This window comes from Tenrec ecaudatus, chromosome 4 (assembly GCF_050624435.1).
Source record: "Tenrec ecaudatus isolate mTenEca1 chromosome 4, mTenEca1.hap1, whole genome shotgun sequence".
NCBI lineage: Eukaryota > Metazoa > Chordata > Mammalia > Afrosoricida > Tenrecidae > Tenrec > Tenrec ecaudatus.
Window position 1 is genome coordinate 183,134,274 of NC_134533.1, and position 7,886 is coordinate 183,142,159.

General features: G+C 41.7%; 1 pseudogene; it reads right to left on the reverse strand.

Annotated features, from left to right (window-relative positions):
* Window positions 1–544: 544 nt before the first annotated feature.
* LOC142446132 (cytochrome c oxidase subunit 7C, mitochondrial pseudogene) lies at window positions 545–7,496 on the reverse strand (annotated as a pseudogene).
* Between the last annotated feature and the right edge of the window lie 390 nt (window positions 7,497–7,886).

The window sequence follows — 7,886 nt, forward strand, 5'->3', positions numbered from 1 at the left end:
GATTCTTGGGTCCATTTGCTGAAGATTTTTAAAAAATAAATCACTGGTGATTCGGTAGTGTGTCCGTGTAACATTTCTACACCTAAAAATACGGTCAATTGACACCTTCAAGGTTTCCAAGCAGCTCTAACTCTTTGTGACATTTCTGGTTGCAGCCTCGGTGTTCGAAACAGATAAAGTGGATGGATTGATTTTAGTTGTATAAAACCCTTGACAAAATCTCTTTGTGGCCATCTAGGCAGTCTCTTGGTGATTTATGAAGGATTTGCTTATGCCACCAATGTGATCCTTCCACTCGCTTCCATTTTGTTTTCAAGTTGGTCCACAGTGGATTTGAAGAGGCCAACAGAAAGAAAATCTTAAGTTTTCAGTGCTAGCCCTAGACTCTTTGCTAATTTGTATTTTTATTTTTTTAATCATGCATTAAGTTTATTTACAAACATAACCAGTATGCTATTAAGTTCAACAGAGCTTGATCCATTTTTCAGAGGTTGGACTTCATGCAATGCTCTTCTCATCTGTTTCACAGATCATTTGAGCATCCTTATTTCTTAAGCCGTTGGTGTCTTACTCTAAAGAAAGGTGCAGCAAATCCAGACCCAAAGTGCATGGTCATCATAACCAGTAACCGCCACTTGTTTTCCACAGGAAATGGCAAATTCTTCCCAGGGCCCTCCTCCTAGTGGCTCCTCCGGACCACAGAGGTGGTGAGCCTCCGCACACTCTGCCCCAACAAGGCGCTGTTGGAGGCTCCGCGCAACTCCTCGCAGAGAGGGACCACAGAAGAAATGACTAATTTGTATTTTTAAAATAAAGAAACACTAGAATAGTGACCCAGATTGTTATCAACATTATTATCAATAGTCTTGAATTAGACCAATTAGGATTCTTAAATTCACATTGCTACTTTAAAAATGAGCGTTTGCGATATCGACTGCCATATACCAAATGCATTGATTAAATTCTGACTAATGAAAACTTGCATGTGAGGGAGGATGATATTAACATTCATTCTAAATAAAGCCTCATTTTTTTCTTGGTAAGAGATAGTAACTGCTCATAGTAGGGGAATGCCTAAGGTCATTGTATGGAGGTCAGTAGGAAGCCTCTGTCCAGAAGTATATATGTCATTGAATACCAGCACTCTGGCTAGTAAACAACGGTACTGTATTTCCGTGTCATCCTGAACTTGTTTTTAATCCAAAAGACAAGTGATTCATTTTTGCCCTTTAGGAAACAGGAGCAATTCTCATATTATGAAATCTTGGCAAAAGTCTCTTCTTCACAATGGACCAAGGGGGAGCAAGCAGTGTTGGGGACCATCTGTTAAATGTAAATCCTTCACAACCAGCAATGACAATAAAATAAAATGTGCAGTGTGCCGTGGACAATACCTGTTACATGCATAATCCTATTAGTAAGAGGTGGCCTCACATAATTTATTATCCTTTCTTCTTAATGACATTTGAAATACATAGGATATACTCTCCTATGTATTCGGTTACTTTCTTTGGTGGGGGACAGGTATTAAGAATAAGATGCTCTGTCAGCTTCATAACTATCATTGGCTCATGGTGTAATCATTACCAAACACTAATGAAATGCTATAGACTAGCAAGCAATATCACATGCATGTAAAATTATGCTGTAGATCATCCAACAACGGTTGCAGCAGGACATTGACAGGTGCCTGCCAGAGGTTCTGGCTGAAACCTGTTCACTGTGGGTGACCCTGCTAGAATTTGAAATACCAGTGACCTCGCTCCAGCAACACAGCAACAGCAAATCAGCAACAACACACTCACTCCCACCGAATAGATGCCAACTCACAGTGACCCCACAGGATGTGGTAGAACAGCTCCTAAGGGTTTCTGAGACTGTAACTCCTTTTTCGTTTTGTTTTGTTTTTTATTTTTTAATTAGGTGTCAATATGTAGATCATATCACTCGATAGTTCAATCACATCAAGCAGTATCGAATAATCGCTGCCACAATCAGTTTCCAACCATTCTTTTCTCTCCTATACTCCTTGACATCTTTACCGTCATCGAATGTCTCATCTTTCTCCCAAGTAGCCATTGATGGTTTCAAACTGCTGACCTTGTGGTTAACAGCCCAATGGTAAGTCAGGACTCCTTTGAAACAGAATAAGCAGCCTGAAACGGACCCTGATACATTTTTACAAGTATCCTTTGCTATCTAAGCTCTCTACCCAAATATTCATTACAATAATTTGCAAAAATATATACTCAAAGTTCATTACTAGAATAAATAATGCCTGATAGTGAAAATGCTCTAGTGAACCTGGGTGAGGAGATGCCAAGCGCCCCACAGTTAACCCTCACTTCTCCCAATAGATTCATGCTGGTGCTCGCGTTGTTTCAGATTGCTGTAGTCACAGCTAAGCATCTTCATTGTCATTTCTGGAAGATTTGAGGCAGAATTACTATATTTCCATAAAAATAATGGAAATTGCTATTCAATACATTTTCAAGTATACATTAAATCCAGATAATTACAGAAAATGGGATTTTGCTAAATTCTTATAAATAATTATATAAATAGTGGGGTCATTAAAATTTTTAATATTTTCATGATAATTCTATTTGGTAATTTTTAATATATGTCTTTCTTTCACTAGTTCATACATATGCGTGCTTGTTTTGAAGCACCTTAAAATTCTATTAGGCTTATTATGAAAAGCAGAATCTCCTCCTCCCCAAAGGTAAATAATTTTAAGCCTTTAGATAATTCTTCTGGCATTTGCCACTGTGCCTCTACAGCAGGATTTGACTTTTCAAGTCTCTCCCTCTCTCTCTCTCTCTCTCTCTCTCTCTCTCTCTCTCTCTCTCTCTCTCACACACACACACACACACACACACACACACACACACACACCTTCCATGCCCTCGGCATCTCAACATCATTGCAATTTTGTTACATCAATATTTAAAGTTTACTGTGAAGTACAGTAAAATACTATTGATAATTTTTCCTGTGCTGGCGTCTAAATCCTAAGACATTTGGATGTGACTGATTTCTCTGATGTTCATTTTCTCGCTGTGGTCTTTCCTGGAACCTTCTAACCTGAGCCACAGTGAACTGACTATCCTTTACGCATGGCAGAACGCTGTCCTCTTGGATCTACCTTCCCCATCACCTTAGGCTTCCTTTGGCCTCGCTTCTCTGTTGGATCACATATTTTGTGAATCTTATGCCATTTTTTGTCTTTGTTGACTCCTTCATTCTATCAGGCCACATCCTTCTATGTGTTTCTGAGAAAAAATACAGGGAAAGTACATTTTTGAAAACATTTGATCAATGCTCATATTTGGCTTAATATAGATTGGAAATAATTTTCTTTAAAAATTTTTAAGGCATCACACCATTACAGGTACAGGTAAGAGATAAGAGCTCATGACACATGGAATCCAGGAACAGGATTGGGAGTAGCGATACCAGAAGGGCAGGGGGAAGGTGGGGAGAGGAGAGGAGAAAGGGTGAACCGATCGCAATAACCGACACATAAACGCACACACCCTCCAGGGTTACGAACAGCAGAAACCATGGAGAGAGGGAGGCAGCGGTCGAATCTATGTAGGCTTTCATTTATGTATTTATTTACACAATTTTCCTAAACTTTTAATTTATTTTTTCAACAGCTTTATTGGCATATAATTCTCCTGTCATTCAATTCAACAGCTCAGTCCCATCAAGAAGAGGTGTACAAGCAGCACCACAGCAGTTTTAGGACATTGTCTTCAGCCGTGTACTCATCGTCATCAGTTCCCCTTTTCCCCAGCCCCCCTGGCTGTGGCCTCAAGGAACCAGCACTCCAGTTACTGTCTGTAGATTCACCTAGCCGGGAATTCACATACAGAGAAGACATTTTTAAAAAGCAAACAACTAAAACGAACAGCAGTAACAAATTAAAACAGATAAAACCTCAGTCAGAAAGGAAGTGGAAAATATTTAAATATTTAAATTTAAGTAGATCACAGAGAGAGCTAGCGATAACATGCTAAGTTTTGACCTAACTGCATTTGCAGCAAACTACTTTCCAATATGGTCTACATGACAGCAAGGCGATTCACATCCCTACACAGGCTTTATTGATTGCTTTTTTCTCACTTTGCATTATCTGGATGCTAAAACTGCAGTGCGATAGAGGAGGAATCAGCATGTTAGATCCCAGAAGGCATCCAAACCAAAGAAATGGAACCCACTGCTTCCAAGTCAATTCGGACGGAGACTGACTGTAACTGCAGTTTCCAAGGTTGTACATCTCGCAGGCACAGGTAGCCTCGTCTTTCTCGTGCAGTGCAGCTGGTGGGTTTGAATTGACAACCTTGAGGTTAGCAGTCCAATGCTTCTCTGACGGCACCACCAGGACTCCTGTCAAAGAGCATTCAGTCCTTATAAGTCCTTTCTTTCTAGAAAAGTACAGAGTATGCCCATAGACCTATTACATTTCCCAAATTTCCCAAAATTCATATTTTACCATGTTGGCTTTATCATCCCCTACCTCTCTTTCTATATATAGATATAGTGGTAGAGATATATTGATAGACAGAGAATACTGTGTGTGTGTGTGTGTGTGTGTGTAGAGCACAGGAAGGAAAGAGGGAGGGAAGGGGAGAAAGAACGAAAGAAAAGTAAAAGATATGAAATCAGAAACCATTACACATAGGGCTGTTCACTTCAAGGCCACCATGTGAGAGAAAGATGAGACTTTCTATTCCTGTAAAGACTTGTAGTCTTGGAAGTCCATGGGGACATTTCTCCTCGGTCCTGCGGGGTCACTATGAGTCAGGATCAACTCGATGGCAGTGTTTGGCTTTATATATTAGGAGCCAACAAAGCCCCTGCACCGTCAGGTGCTAAGTGTCTCCTTGTGGTTCAGCATCTCAAAGCGAGACTCAGATTATAACCCGCTGCAGTTCTGGTAGTCTCTTAACCCCTTTCCTTTTCAGTTACATGGGGTGAACTTCAAACTTGAGAGTTCGTTCATCTCCAAAACCCAATTTCCACCTCATCCTTTATTCGGCGGATGTTCGTGAGGGCTCAGGGACGCGCAACTAAAAAAGACCTCAAACACCTGGGTTCCCCCAGTCAGCTTACAATCTACTGTGAGCCCTAACCAATCCTGAAAGAATGAATCTCAATTTCTTGCCTGGATCTTATTTACCAAAGTTGATGAGTGAAGAGATGGTGTTAATCAAGTAAGTCAAGAATGACTGCCCTGCCCTACCTCATGATCAGAATTTTTAACTGCTTGACTCACCTGGACGATTATTTTGGGGTTAGTAGATCTTCCTGGTCTTTCCAAAGCACTACCAATGGGGGAAGAAAAAAAAGTTTCTGAAGTTTCTTTTATACGTGTGCATTTTACATGTGCCCACATGTTTTATCAGACAAGTCTTCCACTCTCCTGGCTTCTCCATTCCTCAATCTTCTGCTGGCTACTCCTTCACTACCAGCACCTACATTCTTCTCCATGGAGTTGGGCCTTGAATGAGTAATCCTGATTCGATTTGCTCTCTGTTTGGGAAAGTTCTGACCATCTAAAAGTTTTTCCTTACATACCATGCCATTTTACACTTGGACCACCAATTAGTAGTAATGCACAACTATAAAAATAAGTCTAAGAACATATCAAAAACTAAAGGTTAAAGAAACACAGATATGCATATCCTTTGAAGTCTGAGAGGAAATGCATTAATTTATTACCAATGTTTATCTCTGGGAGAAGAGACCACTTTGGTTCTTTCTTTTGGTTGGTGTTGTCATGCGCCATCAAGTCTAATGCCTCAGAGATCCCCTGTAAGATAGTGTTTTAAAAAACAGAAAAGATGGTGTTGAACTGCCACTCAAGGTTTCCAACATTAAGATCCTTGCAAGAGCTGATCTCCAGGTCCTCTCTCCTGCAAGCTTCCGTTCCCACCCCAGCACTTGACCCTGGTACCGCCAGGGCTCCTTCTTGGGTAGTAGTAGCAACCACATTGCTTCTCCCTTGAGCACACTGCCCAACTTTGCCTAATTCCTCTCCCTTCTTTTCCTTAGATGGTTTCTCAACAAGGAGAACCATATACACTTGAACCATATAAGCTAGATCTTGAGCCCTGCTGGTCAAAGGCATCTTGGTTAATAGATACATCAGGTGCTACAAATCCCCCACCCATGTCCCTCCGGCTGACCACAGAATGCCAAACCGAAAGCACTTAGGGACCAACCTCTTCCCACTTCAACACACCACTGGGGATTTTGTCAACCCCACAACAGAAAAACGTGTGCTTACAGTCGTTGTCCCCTTGGAACTTTGAAGCATTTCATCTGGAAAGCCCATTAAACTGGAGGCCGTCGGCTGAAGGCTGTGAATAAATGAAAGTAACCGTGCCCTTGTAAAGGAAAATACGAACGAACTCACTCAGCCTCCCCTCCTGTGTATCAGTGACACGTGTGTGGACCCATCAAACCACAGGGCAATTCAATCAATCCGAATTTTTAAAAACCAACCCAACCAAGCAACAATCAGTACAACCACAGATATGCCTGTCGCTTTAATGTCCATTGCAACTCAAAGTGACCAATAAGACAGAGCAGAACTGGTCCCTGGGAGTTCTAAGCCCAAAATCCTTATGGAAAAGGACTCACACAGCGCAGCTAGGTTCGAATCTCCAACCACCTTTAATACCCTTCATCCTTAACGCCAAAGTTTTCTCCCCAAGCCCAGAAATAGACTTGCCAGTAGCTAGCTATGGGTCTAACAGTAACCCTGGTGGGTCTTAGTGAAGCACTTGGCTGCTGACCAAAAATGGGTGGTTCTTGAACCCACCAGCCAACCTGCGAAAGCGATGTGACCGTTGGCTTCTGGGGAAGCGTATAGCCTCACAGGGAAGACGGACGCATGCTGTCTGGCATGAAAGAGAAGGTAACACACCACCAAAGGGCGTGCAGTGAGAAAATGGTGGAGGCAGGGGAAGGCGCCAGGAAGGGTGCACACGTTAAAGGCAGCAAGACAGGTACTGAAGGCAACCTTGCCAGCAGTTGCTGAATGGGTCTCCCAATCTCAATTAGCAAAGAATTCTTCACCACACTCATGTGTAGTGGCTTCCCAGAATTATATATATATATATATATATATATGTGTGTGTGTATATGTAAATTTTATATTTATATAAATTATATATACGTTTATATACTCTAAAGTGACTGCAGATTTCATCATGATTCTGTACAGAATCAAATTCAAGTTCCACTGGTGGTCATTGTCCCAACCCAACCCCCAGCATACATTCTCCACTGAATGCATCCAGTAGGCTGTAACCCCAAACAACTCAACCTCAGCCATGGTCTTCATGGGTTTTGTGACACCCACATCGTAAAGTCACTATTGTCTTTTGCTTCAACCACCCTAGAAACCGCATAACTGGCTCTCATACCTTCACATCTGCATCTTGAAAAACGTAATTGCCATTGAGTCGTTTCGGACTCATGGGGTCCATTTCACACAGGGAAGAACTGTCCCTGTGAGTTGCTGCGACTGTAAGCTTTTGCCTGAGTAGAAAGGCCTCATCTTTGTCCCTCTGAGTGGCTAGTGCTTTGATCTGTGGACCCAGTTCATAACCACCACACTCCCAGGGCTCTTGCACATTCCTTCTTAGAGATATTTTTCTACAAGACAAATCAGAAGGATAATTCATAAATGAAGTCAAAGTCTACCTTTTCACTGCCTATAACCTTCTGCTTGCTTCCTATTGCAGTTAGAATAAAATGTAAAGTGGTTATGTGTGGTCGGCAAGGCCCTATGTGACTTGGTCCCTTTCTATCTCACTCACCTCATCTCATGTCATGCTCCAATCCCACCAGCCTCCTTTATGGTTGAA